General features: G+C 38.8%; 1 long non-coding RNA gene across 1 annotated transcript; it reads right to left on the bottom strand.

Moving 5' to 3' along the window:
* Window positions 1-324: 324 nt before the first annotated feature.
* Window positions 325-16193, bottom strand: LOC149445587 (uncharacterized). The gene is made up of 2 exons (XR_016306382.1): window positions 15862-16193; window positions 325-412 (listed from the first exon to the last, which is right to left on the bottom strand). It is a non-coding gene; the product is annotated as an uncharacterized LOC149445587 (long non-coding RNA).
* Window positions 16194-16469: the final 276 nt, after the last annotated feature.

Genomic DNA, 16469 nt, shown 5'->3' with positions numbered 1-16469 from the left:
TTTTATGTTTTGTTTTAATCTATTATTTTCTATTCTATTTTATTCTTTTCAAAATTCAAATTTTGTAAGACAGCTAAATTCTAACACTAATACACATAGTCTTTGAAGGAAATCAGCAACAGTCAGCAATATATTTACATTTCGAATCTAATGTTGTTTTTGAATTAGATTTGAATTTCAGACAAAACTTTGTTTTATCAGTTGGGATTTGTTTAAATTCACTACTGTTCGGAAGTAATTCGGAAGTTCAGATATATCCGAACCGCCGAATAACCAAAATTTTGTCCAAATTTCAAATTAAGGTTTTTCACACTTTCCAAAATGTTTTGGGGTCTGTAATATAATTAGTCCTTTATTGAGGGAACCACATGACATGAGAAGGCAAACAGTACTTCATGTTGAACACCAAGACCTGCAAAGAGAAAAGAAATGCATACAGATCACTGAAAATCTTACTCAATTGCAGTAAAATGACTTTATCTGGGTAACGGTGTTGAAGCTAACATTTATGACCAGTTTTTGACACATTTTCATAGCCACATGTCAAAGCTATCCAGACAATTAGCGATATGTAAATCTGTCCAGGTTTAATTCGCCAAAAGTTTGGAAAATCTTGCTTAGTACTCAGCAAACAGAAACTAATGCAGGCCATAGACAGGCCATTTATCGGCCGAATTGCTGGCCGATAAATAAAAAATCGGTCGGTGCCCTTGCCGATGCTGCCACCAATGCTCACAAAAGAATGGGACAAGAAACCAGTTTGACAGAGACAGGGGAGCACACCATACAATGTGACAGCAATACAAATACATTATGTTTTATATGGATACAAATGGATACATTTGTTGCAACCGCAATACTTTTTCATATAAAATATAATAGCGGACTTATTATTATTATTCTCAGGACATCTGCAGGACATCTTCTGAAACAACAGTTTTTTTTCTACTCCTATAAACCTATCTTTGCTTGGAAAATAGAAAATTTTAAAGTACCTTTTTAGAACCTCATTACCTTTTCTAGGAATACAATTTAATTTTGGACTTTCAAAAACTATATATACTGTATATATATATATATATATATATATATATATAGTTGTGTTCAAAATAATAGCAGTCAGAGATCACTAACTTGATCAATCACTGTTTTTGGTAGAAATTATATTTCTACATGGCGAATAATTTACCAGCAGGTGTAATATAAATCCAACAGACCCAACAGTCATGACATGCACGCTGCTGATCCTGTGTCATTGAATCACTAATTGAAAGGGACATGTTCAAAATAATAGCAGTGTGGAGTTCTATTAGTGAGGTCATTCATTCTTTGAAAAACAGGTGGCAATTATTGCCCTTATTTAAGGAAGGAAGGCAGCAATTGTTGTACATGCTGATTACAGTGCATTTCTCTCTGAAATTCTGAGGAAAATGGGTCGTTCCAGACATTGTTCAGAAGAACAGCGTAACTTGATTAAAAGTTGATTGGAGAGGGGAAAACATATAAAGAAGTGCAGAAAATGATAGGCTGCTCAGGTAAAATGATCGCAAATGCTCTAAAATGGCAACCAAAACCTGAAAGTTGTGGAAGAAAGCGAAAAACTACCATTCGAATGCATAGAAAAATAGCCAAAATGGCAAGAACAATCAGCTCCAGGAAGATCAAAGAAGGTCTAAAGTTACCTGTGAGTACTGTTACAATTAGAAGACGCCTATGTGAAGCCAAGCTATCTGCAAGAAGCCCCCGCAAAGTCCCACTGTTGAAAAAAAGACGTGCTGAAGAGGTTACAATATGCAAAAGAGCACATTGACTGGCCTAAAGAGAAATGGCGCAACATTTTGTGGACTGATGAAAGTAAGATTGTTCTTTTTGGGTCTAGTGGCCAGAGACAGTTTGTCAGACGACCCCCAAACACTGAATTCAAGCCACAATACACTGTGAAGACAGTGAAGCATGGCTGCGCAAGCATCATGATATGGGGATGTTTCTCATACTACGGTGTTGAGCCTATTTATCGCATACCAGGGATCATGGATCAGTTTGAATACATCAGAATACTTGAAGAGGTCATTCTGCTTTATGCTGAAGAGGAAATGCCCTTGAAATGGGTGTTCCAACAAGACAACGACCCCAAACACACCAGTGAACGTGCAACATCTTGGTTCCAGACCAACAAGATTGACGTTATGGAGTGGCCAGCCCAATCTCCGGATCTTAATCCAATAGAAAACTTGTGGGGTGACATCAAAAATGCAGTTTCTGAGGCAAAACCAAGAAATAGAGAAGAACTTTGGAATGTAGTCCAATCATCCTGGGCTGGAATACCTGTTCACAGGTGCCAGCAGTTGGTTGACTCCATGCAACACAGATGTACAGCAGTTCTCAGAAACAGTGCTTATACAACTAAATATTAAGTGATTCAAAGGAAAGCAAAATCTTCAAACATTTTTCAGTTCATATAGTGAATGTTTGAGTTTGTAAAGAAGAACACAAACACTGCTATTTTTTTGAACAGTCTAATATTCACTTTTCTTCAATTTTGTTAGAGGAACAACACAAATTTGATATATTTTTCTTCATGTTTTGATTTGGAATAGAATGTGTAGTGTTCCCAATGCATTTGTGTGTATGGAAATAAAAGCTATTAGAAGGATTTTGAGCTTTATTCACTTTTTTCAACACACTGCTATTATATACATGTGTGTGTGTGTGTGCATTTACATTAAAAAGAATGCTGGCAACCTTGCAGGTCATGGCTCATGCGCAGATTTTTTATCTGTAAAACAATCAGCTGATTTGCCCATCATTGCCGGGAAAATCGGCAGATCATCCAAAATGGCCACAAATTTTCCAGCATGACCGATAAAAAAACTGTGCAAAAACCCGAAAAATGGCTGACCAATTAACCCACTAACTGTGAAAATCGGCTGATTTTTTTTTCGGATGAAAAATCATCCGATTTTCGACCCATCTATGGCCGGCATTAGAGGCAAAGTCTACAGAGGTTAATTATTGTTAAATTCTGGTCATTTGTAGGGCTAATTGGAAAATTAAACAAGGGAAGTATGGGAAGCAAGGTACCACCATGGGGGACTATACAGAAAAGAGGGTCTTTTGTGATGATTTGAGGGGAAAATTGCCCAAAAATACAGGAAGAGGATCACAGAGGACATAGAAGTGTAAAACTGGCCAGCAGCATGCTCAAATTTACTAGGGGAAAATGTCATAGACTGGAGTTTTACTACAAGAATTAAGATACTGTAGAGAATACAGTAGAATAAAATTGACCAGCAGAAAGACAGTTTTACATATGAATACTAGGCCCACCTGGTGTATGCCTAACTTTTATTTAATCTATGACGATGGGCAGTGTGTTGAATGTGAGTGATATAATCTGAGGTGGTTTAGGTAAACATTGCACTTGTTTTTTTCTATTCATATCATGCATCAACATGCTCCGAACAAACAGGCAGCTTATAAAAACAGGTGGACAGTAACAACAGATGTTCTTTAAGCACCCCAAATTTAGAATAAGATAAAAATAAAACACAAACAAAAGGAATGAAACCCCAAATACCACTCCTGAATCAAAAGCCCATTGTTTAAGCAAAGACTTTCAGCATAAAAAAAGGTTTAACAGCTTCTTGTCTGCCCTATAGCAGATATACTGCTACAGGGCGGCACGGGTGCGCAAAATCATGTGTGTGTGTGTGTTTATATTTATTTATTTATTTCAGGTACTTACATAGCGCCATCAATTTACACAGTGCTTTACATATATATTGTACATTCACATCAGTCCCTAACCCTCAAGGGGTGTACAATCTAAGGTCCTTGACTTGCACTCATACATACACATATTAGGGCAAATTTAGACAGGTGCCAATTAACCTACCAGCATGTCTTTGGAGTGTGGGAGGAAACCCACACAGGCAAAAAGAGAACATGCAAACTCCAGGCAGGTGGTGCCGTGGTTGGGATTCGAACCAACGACCCTAGTACTGCCAGGCGGAAGTGCTAACCATTTAGCCACTGTGCTGCCAACATATATATATATACACACATGTGATTTAGCATTTTTGGGTAGGTGGCATGCGCGAGGCACGTGTACGCCCTACCCGTGCCGTCGTCCGCTGCCGCGGCTGTCAATCTCCAGGTCCCAGCCAGTGATTACTCTCCGGCGCCCGGTGATTGCCGAGAATCTCTGATGAGGGGGAGAACTGTTAGTAAACAAAACAGTTCTCCTCCCTGTCAGCTCATGCACACTGCTTTGCATGGTTGTGCACAGCACAGCCATGCAAAGCAGTGTGCTCACAGTGAAGCACTAACATAGGACACAGTGTAAAACAGCACACAGTTAACCCTTTGATCGCCCCACATGTTAACCCCTTCCTGCACAGTGTCAGTGCTTTTTATTAGCACTGATCACTGTATTGGTGTCACTGGGGATGTCAGTGACACCAGGTCAGTTCCCCTCAGTGTCAGAATGCCCACCACAGTCTCGCTATAAGTCGCTGATCGCCGCCATTACTAGTAAAAAATGTTTTTAAAATCCCAGTATAATATATACCGCCATTTGTAAATGCTATAACTTTCACATAAACCAATTAATTTACACGTATTGGGATTTTTAGCGAAGACATGTCTCAGAATACATTTTGGCCTAAACTTATGACGAAATCTGATTTTTTAAAATTTTTTTACTTGACATGTTTAATAGCAAAAAGTAAAAAATATAGTTTTTTTGTCTTTTTTTATAGCGCAAAAAAATTAAAACCATACAGGCGATCAAATACCACTGAAAGAAAGCTCATTTCATGGGGAAAAAAGAACGTAAATTTTATTTGGGTGCAGCGTTGCATGACTGCGCAATTGTCAGCTAAAGTAACACAGCGCCTTAATGCAAAAAATGGCCTGGTCAGGAAGGGGAGTAAATCCTCAGGAGGGCAAGTGGTGAAAGAAGTCTTACCAGAAGCTAAATGCGACTTGCTAAATCTCCCAGGCGACCCTGTGCACAGAAGCACTTGTCCCTGTTAAAATCAGTGCTGTGGTTTCTAAGCAGCGTTGTCAGACAGCTAGCCTCTTCAACCGCTATCCAACAAAATTGGACAAAGACCAGTTTTGACTGACTGCACTGGGGAAAGGGGGCAGTGTGGACACAGAGCCTGTACAGCCTCCAACTTTTAGTCACTACTAGAAATGCCTTGAGCAAGCGTCTCAATGATAGTTGTAAGTATGCAACTGAAAAGCCTACTTGTTTTAGATTTTTGGCTTAAATGTATGTATGGATTGAATTATAGTTGGCAATGGTGACATGTTGTTGACTATAATTATAATCAACATAATTGTAATAGGATAATTTCAGTGTAGGATTGATGACGCATAATCTCTGTGCCATTTCTTGATATACAGTATAATTACTATGACTAGGAATGTTTTCTGTTACACTAAAGAGTATAATACATTTGACAATGATGGACATATAAATAACTATAAATAAAAATAACTATAAAGTGTGCCGCACTAAAATAGTTTATATTCACCACTTTTTTTTATACACCACATTAAATTCCTTATGTTCAGTCATTGTAATTAAATGCGTAAATGGCACCCTTACTAGAGCAGGTGGATCTACCCATACATGTTTTTATGCCTGTGCATGCCCTCAATACTCAGTTGTGACTCCAACCCTCATGACATAATTTGCCATATATGTGCCCCTGCCCCTTTGTTTACATCAGCAGTGGTGGGAGGGAAGCAGAGCTGTCATTCAGAGCTGGCAAGCAACGGGTGCAGTTTGGTTCGGTGGGCAGCATTTTGTTTTTGTGTGGTTCGACAGTCAACGTTCCTCATGATTGATGTGGACCTACATCATTGGATGACGTGATTGATGATGGATGGACTTTTTTAAATACAGGACTAAAACATTGTGTGTATTTATTTTACTTGACTTTTCTTGGTGAAAGAGTATTTCACATGGGGGACTGGGATCCCCTTGTTAAAGGGGTCTAGCAGAATTCGATAAGTCACCCCCCCCCTGCACCCACACAACCACTGGGCTAAGGTTCTGGAGAACCCCCCATGTTGAGAGTATGTTGTCTGGTATGGACGGCGGGGGGGGGGGGTTGGAGGAGGAGTGTGCATGCTTGCCCCCCTCTTTTTGCGTGCCAGGCTGCATGCTCAGATAAGGGTCTGGTAAGGGTCCTCACACCATTTTGTAATATTGGTGTGGGGATTTATACTAGAAAATAGGGGATTTAAAAAAATGCTGTATAGTGAAAAATAAAAAGAGTATTTATTAACTACCACCAAAAGAATCTCTCTGGAAAAATGATAAAAAGCTCATTTGGGTAAAGGGTTGCATGGTGGAGTAATTGTCTGTCAAACTATCACAACACTGAAAACTGAAAATTTGCCTGTACAGGAAAGAGGTGTAGCATGCTTTTCCTGAATAAGTTAAGACGGTAAAAAATACCAACCCCGTGTCAATCAAAAACTTCATACAAGTAGATAATAGCTGGGTACATGTCATAAATACCATAAAAATATAATATCTTTATCAGTCACATCGTAAAATCTAAATAGTAGGATGCTACAAGAAAGAAAAACAAGTCAAGGTGAGGTGGGGGTTAGGAATTAGTTTGCTTTCCCACACTGAAGAACATACAGTACATTTTGGTAGGATTTAAGAAAAATAAGGGGTATTTTCAGTGAGCAGGCATGAACAGAGTAAGAGATAAAGATCAAAATTTAATTTGATCTTGCACCAGAACTTCCTGCAAAGCTTTAGTGACTTATAAATCTGGTAATTAGAGAGAAAATAGAGGGCATTTAAGTACCTCCTAGTGTAATCTATTTAAGTGCCTGTGTTGCAGGGCTTTTGTTCATTTCAGTACTGTTTCTATTTCCATACAAGCCTGTGGGAATGCTACAGCTGCTTGGAGCTGGTCAAATATAGGTTACAAGCAGGTCAGTGGCTAGTCAACTGACCTTGTCAATTATGGACAAGGTTGTCATTTGCCACTACAATGGGTTTGAACCATATCTTGCAGATCTGTGATTCATGGTCCAGGTGAAGCTATGTACAGATTTGCCTAGGGAACTTTATAATGCACTGCTTAGACTGGGTACACACTATCAGATTTTCCTGGTTCAACCCAGTGGGCTGAATGAAAAGAAACTGAAAAGCTAGTGAGGAGCTCACGATACTAACTATGAAAGTTAGTACAACAATCTCCCCACTGAGCTATTGTGTTCTGAGTTCTGTGTTCTGCCAGAACACACTGATCAACACTCGCAGCCATTGGCTGCCAGCAATGATCGGATGCCGATCAGATGCTAGTTTTCCAGCCTGCCCATTTTATAGAAGCTGGCTTATCAGACGGCTTCTGTCGGGCAGGTTGGTGTACATATGGGCCGGTTTCTGTTGAACCACTATTCAACCCATGTGTACGGGACTTTCATCTCTGAAACATAGCCATCAGGTTTAGAAGAGCCAATAAGGCAGCATTTGATTAAGCCAGCCCCTTCACTATAAAATGTAGGGAAAGCTAACAAACTGCATATGGAGAGACTATAAGAGACTATAATCAGGAAAACTGTACTTTAATTCTGATTGTTTGCTCTTTCGGCAATCAGTGGTCATCACTGTTTCTGTCCCATCCATAGCAATAATTGTTTTCTGTAAGGCTTTGCCTTTTAAAAAAACATTTTTTGTTTCAGGGGTTGGTATTTTGGGTTTTTTTTTTACTTTGGGGGTATATTGATAGGGCCTTTTTTTAAGTATGGATGCTCAAGTTGGAGCATTCACTTGTTACTGGCCATCTGTTCTTGGAGCTGCATCTTGTTGGCAACTTGCTGTTACATTGTTTGAAAGGAAAAAACTAATTGCAAGAACAGTGTGCATCCAAACCACCTTATATTGTACCATTCATTTACTGTAACCCCCCTTCCCCGTAGATAAAATAAAATTCAGGCATATACCATATAAGTCTACTATCCCTACTAAGTAAAACTATCTTAGTTCTGGCCAATTTTACAGTGTTCTATCCTCTGCAATATCTTAATTCCTGTAGTAAAATCCCAGCCTGTGTTCTTTGTCTCTTTGAGCCTAGTCTTACTCAATAAAACTGTCCAGGTGTTGGTCAGTTTTTTCACTACTGTATTATTTGTGATCTACTAATGCTTGTTGTAAAAAAACCTGGCTGCCCCCCTTTCCCCTTTTTTTTGTTATATATATGTTTTATGTTGTACCCTTGTTGTTTTTGTTTCAATAAAGTTGCTTTACAAAGTAAAAAAACCTGACTGTGCTCTTTGTCCCTTGTAATGTTTGGTCTACCTTTCCTGATAAAATTCTGTGCTACTGGCCAATTTTATACTTCTGTATCATTTGCAGTATCTTAATTCCTGTAGTAAATTCCCAGCCTGTGCATTTTGTCTCTAGTAAATTTAGGCCTATCCTTGCTATTTGAATTTGTCCTGATGCTGACCAATTTAAACTGCTATGCCATCTACAGTCTCATAATTCATGTAGTAAAACACCTTCCTGTACTTTTTTTCCCTAGTACATTTTGGCAAATTTTCCCTCATTAAAAATGTCCAGCTGCTGGTCAGTTTGATTTGCTGTATTTTCTGTGGTCTCTTAATTCTTAATGAGAGCTTAATAGAAATTGGCCAGTGGCAGGATAGTTTTGTATCAGTGAGAACAGGGATATTTACAACAATCTGCCAGCTAATTTTCATTCGGCGGACAAAGCTGGACTATTACCGTTTCATGATCGAACATTTGCCACTGCTAAAGCTACCTGAAAAAATAATTTCATACTGAAATAAATCAGATTGCTATGCTGCTGTTGTATGTAAGTCAAGCTAATTGCAAAGGAGAAAAACAATTGCACAGCCAAATACACTATATTGCCAAAAGTATAGCCTCTTTTTACACGTACATGAACTTTAATGGCCCACTCTTTGCAGCTATAACAGCTTCAACTCTTCTGGGAAAGCTGTCCACAGGTTTAAAGGTTTAGGAGTGTGTCTATGGGAGTGTTTGACCATTCCTCCAGAAGCGCATTTGTGAGGTCAGGCACTGATGTCAGACAGGAAGGCCTGGTTTGCAGTCTCCGCTCTAATTCATCCCAAAGGTGTTCTATTGGGTTGAGGTCAGGACCCTGTGCAGGCCAGTCAAGTTCCTCCATCCCAAACTCGCTCATCCATGTCTTTAGGGACCTTGCTTTGTGCATTGGTGCTCAGTCATGTTGGAACAGGAAAAGGCCATCCCCAAACTGTTCCCACAAAGTTGGGAGCATGAAATTATCCAAAATGTCTTGGTATGCTGACGCCTTAAGAGTTCCCTTCACTGGAACTAAGGGGCCAAGCCCATCCCCTGAAAAACAACCACACACCAAAATTCCCCCCTCCTCCAAAGTTTACACTTGACACTATGCAGTCAGGCAAGTACCATTCTCCTGGCAACAGCCAAACCCAGACACGGCCATCGGATTTGCCAGACAGAGAAGCATGATTCGTCACTCCAGAGAGCACGTCACCATGTCACCACTGCTCTAGAGTCCACAAGTGCATTCAACGCTTTTCATTGCACTTGGTGATGTAAGGCTTGGATGCAGCTGCTCAGCCATGGAAACCCATTCCATGAAGCTCTCTATGCACTGTTGTTGTGCTAATCTGAAGGCCACATGAAGTTTTCAGGTCTTTAGCTATTGACTCTGCAGACAGTTATTATTATTATTATACAGTATTTATAAAGCGCCAATAGTTCACTCAGCGCTGTACATTACAAAGGGGGACAGAACATGTGACAGAACAATACCAATACAATGCAAAACATGAGGGGATTGAGGGTCCTGCTCTTTCGAGCTTACAATCTAGGAACTTTTGTGTACTGTGTGCTTCAGCATGCGTTGACCCCGCTCTGTCATTATACATGGTCTACCACTTCGTGGCTGAGTTCTCATTGTTCCCAGTTGCTTCCACTTTGTTATACCACCAACAGTTGACCGTGGAATATTTAGTAGCAAGGACATTTCACGGATGGACTTATTATACAGGTGGCAACCTATCACAGTACCATGCTTGAATTCACTAAGCTCCTGAGAGTAACCCATTCTTTCAAAAATGTTTGTAAAAGCAGTCTGCATGCCAAGGTGCTTGATTTTATGCTAATAGAGAAAAACAAAACAGAGGGTGCACTGACCTTGTGCATTACCTTTAAAAATATGTTTATTAAATTAAAAGAAAGTATTCTACTCAAAAAAGTACATGAATATAAGCACATCATATGAGACCGCTCTGTCCAATTTGCACTTCGTTTCTGAATGGTGATGAGAATGATGGACATCTAAAATAGCTGTTTTGTTTTGAGGACTAACTCAGGCTCTGAGGAAGAGGCTAGTCCTCGAAACGCATCAGCCAGTGCGCCCTCTGTTTTGTTTTTTTCTATTAGTACTTTTGTAAGGCGTGCACAGTCCAAGACATTGTTTGTGTGATCCCTATGACACAGAGTCCATCCCTAAGTGCAATAGTATTTGGGTTATCCACTTCCACATCGCTTGATTTTATGCACCTGTGGCCATGGAGGTGATTGGAACACCTGAATCCAATTATTTGGAGGGGTGTCCTAATATTTTTGGCAAAATAGTGTATGTGCTGCCAGTGTATACTATCACTGAGACTGTTCCATAACACTACATACCAACTCCCACTGTATAGTATTTTAAAGATCTATTTTTTATTGTTATATGTCCCACATGGCAGTGCCCAGCTTGCCATGCTTTTTTGACAGTAGTTTGCCTATTAGTCCTAAAATTGGCCAGAATTTCACCAGATTCATCCACGCTTAGGCTTTTTGGGATTCACCCCTAAGTTCAGGTTCACCAAATTTCAGGCAAGCACTGAACTCTTGGTAGATATAAAAGAGATATTCTGGATGGCCACTCACCTTGTTCTACTTGCATTGCTTCATATGACAATAAAACAAGCACAAAGAACCGAACTCTTGATAAATCAAACCTCAACAAATTCACCTATCACTACTATTTTTCTAACTGATCTCAGAAGCATCTTAAACTTATGAAAAAAGCAAGCTGCATTTGCCCATTGATGCAAGCACAGTGTGCAGAACCTAAATAAAAACTATGAACTTTAGGAAAGTAACCTTTAAATGACTCTGCCCGCGATTTGGAAACACGCTGTAAAAGTGTGAAAACGCACGATCGCGTGTTCAGGTGCCATTCATTTTAATACAGAGGGTTCACCACAAGATGTAAACCATTGGTGAGCCTCAAAAACAGGAAGGCCAAATTAGAGTTTGCCAAACAACATCTAAAAAAGCCTTCACAGTTCTGGAACAACATCTGTCCTATGGACAGATGAGACCAAGATCAACTTGTACCAGAGTGATGGGAAGAGAAGAGTATGGAGAAGGAAAGGAACTGCTCATGATCCTAAGCATACCTCATCAGTGAAGCATGGTGGTGGTAGTGTCATGGCGTGGGCATATATGGCTGCCAATGGAACTGGTTCTCTTGTATTTATTGATGATGTGACTGCTGACAAAAGCAGCAGGATGAATTCTGAAGTGTTTCGGGCAATATTATCTGTTCATATTCAGCCAAATGCTTCAGAACTCATTGGACGCCGCTTCACAGTGCAGATGGACAATGACCCAAAGCATACTGCAAAAGCAACCAAAGAGTTTTTTAAGGGAAAGAAGTGGAATGTTATGCAATGGCCAAGTCAATCACCTGACCTGAATCCGAGCAGGCATTTCACTTGCTGAAGACAAGCCTGAAGGGAAAATGCCCCAAGAACAAGCAAGAACTGAAGACAGTTGCAGTAGAGGCCTGGCAGAGCAACACCAGGGATGAAACCCAGCGTCTGGTGATGTCTATGCGTTCCAGACTTCAGGCTGTAATTGACTGCAAAGGATTTGCAACCAAGTATTAAAACGTGAAAGTTTGATATATGATTATTATTCTGTCCCATTACTTTTGGTCCCTTAACAAGTGGGAGGCACATATGCAAACTGTTGTAATTCCTACACCGTTCACCTCATTTGGATGTAAATACCCTCAAATTAAAGCTGACAATCTGCAGTTAAAGCACATCTTGTTTGTTTAATTTCAAATCCATTGTGGTGGTGTATAGAGCCAAAAATGTTAGAATTGTGTCGATGTCCCAATAAGTATGGACCTGACTGTATGTGAGCGTCGGACTGTCTGGGGTGGGCATTGTCTATGATAATGTGATAAGCTCTTATCTGATGGTTTTCTGTACAAATTCAGTGTGTTTCTCCAATAAAGCAAAAATTAGTATTATTTAGTTCTTTGGGGTAGCTACAGCTATAATCACTTGCCTCAAGTTTCAGAGCATGGGAAGCAGCTTCTTTGCGGAGATATCCAGTTGGGGTGTGAGGAGTCCGTCACAGGTGATATGCAAAAATTTACTGCAGAGATCTAACAGAAAATCAGCACAGGTTTATGAAATATAGGTTGTTTCAGTCCTGCAGCAGCTCAGACAGGCTACACCTGATGAGGTAGAGGTAGCTGAGCAAAGGATTTGCAGCCAGATGTGAGGTCCTCCACTGTCAGAACTGACATGTGGGCAGCCAAGCAGGAAGCTAATAGTGGGCAGATTCTCTGGAAGACACAATTACTGTGGGGAGCACCTTCCCAGTACAAGAGTACTTTAGTTCCTGTGGGGTGGTCTCCTTGGGTCCTTGGGCCTCACTTGTTTTACCAAAGCTACCCTACACCTCACTAAAAGGGACACTGTTTATGAGGATAAGCGCAAGTAACTGGTATTGTTCTGAACTGCTTTACTGCAGTAGCAGTTCTCAGCTAGACTCTCTGTTTATTATTTATTTCAGGTACTTATATAGCGCCATCAATTTACGCAGCGCTTTACATATATATTGTACATTCACATCAGTCCCTAACCCTCAAGGGGTGTGCAATCTAAGGTCCCTAACTCAAACTCATACATACACATCCTAGGGCCAATTTAGACAGGATCCAATTAACCTACCAGCATGTCTTTGGAGTGTGAGAGGAAACTGGAGTGCCTGGAGGAAACCCACACAGGCAAAGGGAGAACATGCAAACTCCAGGCAGGTGGTGCCATGGTTGGAATTCCAACCGATGTCCCTAGTACTGCCAGGTGGAAGTGCTAACCATTTCACCACTGCCCCCAGCCACTGTGCTCTGTTGCTATAGAATCTTATAAAGACTATGCTATACAGTCATACATTACCCATACTTAGCCACATAAACAATGCCATAAAGAGTTTGTCCAGCTTTCATAGTCTGTTTTGTATTTTCTACAGTATATGCATGATCTTTGCCATTCTGAACCTTTTTTGTTTTTTCCAGTTTTGTACTTCTTTAGTAAACTGCAAGTTACAATTATCTCTGAGCATTTGGCTGATTACCCATCCTATTACATGTCTAACCATGATCTGTTTTTAGGAAGAGATAACTTCAGATCAGGATGTTGGACATGCAACTGATTTAATGTATAAACAAAGCATTTTATAGTGTTCCCCATAATAGCCTAATACAGAAGGTAAAATGTATGTATATATTTTTTGAATAGAGCAGGGAAGATTTAGAACCTGTCCAATTTTACAATCTGGGAGGCCATTATAGAGATTGCCCCTTGCTTCCTGTCCTGTGGACATGAAGTGAGGGTAGATCTCCAATATCAAGACAGACAAAAAAAAATTTTTCTTTAATTAGAGTAGGAAAACAATAGAATCCCTGCCAGGATTTTATTACTGTTTGTGTCACTATTACAGATTTTCTTACACTTTTGTCTAGAGAAACAAGAAGTGAGGGAAAATCTCTCTAATAGAATCTAGAATAGCAGTATAGCTAATTACTCTTTACGGATGCATGGATTAGGAAAGGATACTTGTACACATGTAATGAACTAGTTACAAAAAAAAGGGTTGATTTACTAAAACTGGAGCATGCAAAATCTGGTGCAGCTCTGCATAAAAATCAGAATCAGCTTCCAGTTTTTATTACCAAAACTTAATTGAACAAGCGGAAGTTAGAAGATGATTGGCTACCATGCATAGCTGCACCAGATTCTGACTGCTCCAGTTTTAGTAAATGTCCTCACAGTGTAGTTTTAAACAGGGCATATTCACAATGGACAACAGTTAGTAGCATTGTACTGCACAGATCAATGAATGATATAGATTATTAATATTGATAAAATGGATATATTGCCATTTTTACTATTGGGGGTTTTGTTTTGCTATTTTATGGACAAATGTTGCTGATTTTTGGGCTACATATAGCCATTTAAGCCTTTCTTTGTGGCTTTGTGGGTTTCCTTTTAAAAAGTGGACACTTTCCGACATAACTTTGCATTGGAATACTTCAGCAAATGTTAAGTACAAGGATTTGCAGTTGTTTTTATTACATTATGTACAAAGAGCTATAATAATTTTGGGAATTGAGAAGGTGTGGCCCTTAATGGATGTTTATTTATTGTATCTAATTCAGCTAGTAGTTTTGTTTTAATTTTACATATCTGTTGTAGAGATGTAAAGAATTTTATAGTAACACTTGTACTAATGACAGCTCTCTGGTACAATGTGTTGTGGTTATGAGCGTAGCGCTAGTGCATTTGAATGAGACGGAAAAGTTGCATGTTAACACATATGTATTAGCACAACGCACCAAGATGCTAAGTTCTCAATGGGCATTTAGAGAATTGCTTATCAATTTAAAATAATTTGAAACAATACAAACTCAATATTTTAAATACATTCTCTAACATTCTAACATCTTAAACAAGACATATTTGTTTCTGTGTACAAAAATAATTTTAATACAGCAGAAAAAGAACAATTATTCGTTTTGGGGAAAAACACAAATCCACATGGCCTTAAGTTCAATTACTAAACACTGCCTGGAGGTGTCTGTCAACTAATTATACAAAACAAAAGATGCATCCCCTTCTTCTTGCATTTCTGATGAATATTGTCTTCCCTCAATAGCTCATTATATAATTAAGTCTGATTGTTGTTAGTATGTTCAATAACTGCTTGTTAGAAGGGGGTAGGTGCCCAATGAACCACTCCTGCCTGAAGCTAGAAGTACAGAGGGTGTTCATAATTAAGTCTGCAATTAATTTTAGCAAGTCATGTGTACAGATGTCTATATTATAGGTTCATTTTCAAGGTCAAAGGCCACAGTTAGTGCAAGAAAAGCTAAGCTCATTTGACCTTGGAGGTCCTTCTGAGTCATTTTGTGTAATGAAATAAAACTGTTTAAATGAATTAATAAAAAACAAATATTATTTAAAAATGTGTAGTGTCAATCTCTAGACTTCAGTATTACCATTTTATTTAAATGTGTCCTTTTTATTTTATAATGTTTAAAAAACAATAACCTGATAAATAAATACAAAATAATATATTTATAATTTATATTATTACATATATTTATATATTATTTATTCTTATGTAAGCCAGTCATAGTTAATATAAAACAACATTTTTGCTTACCAGCAAGCAAAAAAAAATTAAATCTTACTTTCAAGTATAACAATTCACATTGCTATTTAAGGTTTACAATAACTCTGATCCTACCCCTTTAAAATGTGCCATAATTAATTTCTTTAAATTCTACAAATGCATAGATGAAATGAAAATCAGATTACTTTTCGCCTGCATTTTAAAAGCCTTGGTAAATAACATATTAAGGCAGTACATAATACACTTCTTGCATCCGTCTTGCCAGGATGTGCACTGAAGAGATTGTTATGTAAAACGGTGACATTAGGAAGACGGTATTCTGTAACTATAAGGCAAAATCATTCCACACTACTCACTGTGATTGTTGGTTTGCAGCGACTATGTTTTACTGTCTAGACTTAGGAACAGCAGCAATCCCTTCTGCTCGCCTCGTTGTTTTCTTTTTTCTTTTTTTTTTTTTTCCTTCCCTCCATTGCATTCTGCCAGCAGTGATGGAACTGTCATGCTTTGCTGGCCACAGGCTCTTAATCAGACGCATGTTCTCTGTAGTCTAATCTTACTCTTTTCATATTGAGATTCTGTAGATATCCACCAGCTATACAATATCTTGTAAGCAATCTAATATAATTATTTTTCTCGGTTCACTAAATGTGCCTGTTTTTCCTGTGGCATTTCTTTGGAATATTCATACAGGCTCCAGATCATTTAAAAAAAAAAGAAAAAAAAACTAGCAAAGCTCACCTGATCATTGACGGAAGGAAAATGGGTATTTAAACAGATTAAATAGCAAAGCAGCGATCCATCTATTCAAACTGCATTGGGCATCCAGATAATATATTATGATGTTTGGTCGTACACAGTTATTTATTTATTTTCACAACAGTATACACCCACAAACAAAACACACCATTTTTTGAGGCTTTCTCCTGGGAACAGAGTCATTGTATCTGTAAGACTAATGTAT

Source organism: Staurois parvus, unplaced genomic scaffold (assembly GCF_062004578.1).
Source record: "Staurois parvus isolate SC_StPar_1 unplaced genomic scaffold, SC_StPar_1.0 ptg000717l, whole genome shotgun sequence".
NCBI classification, from domain to species: Eukaryota; Metazoa; Chordata; class Amphibia; order Anura; family Ranidae; genus Staurois; species Staurois parvus.
This window is presented reverse-complemented; position numbering and strand designations above follow the sequence as displayed.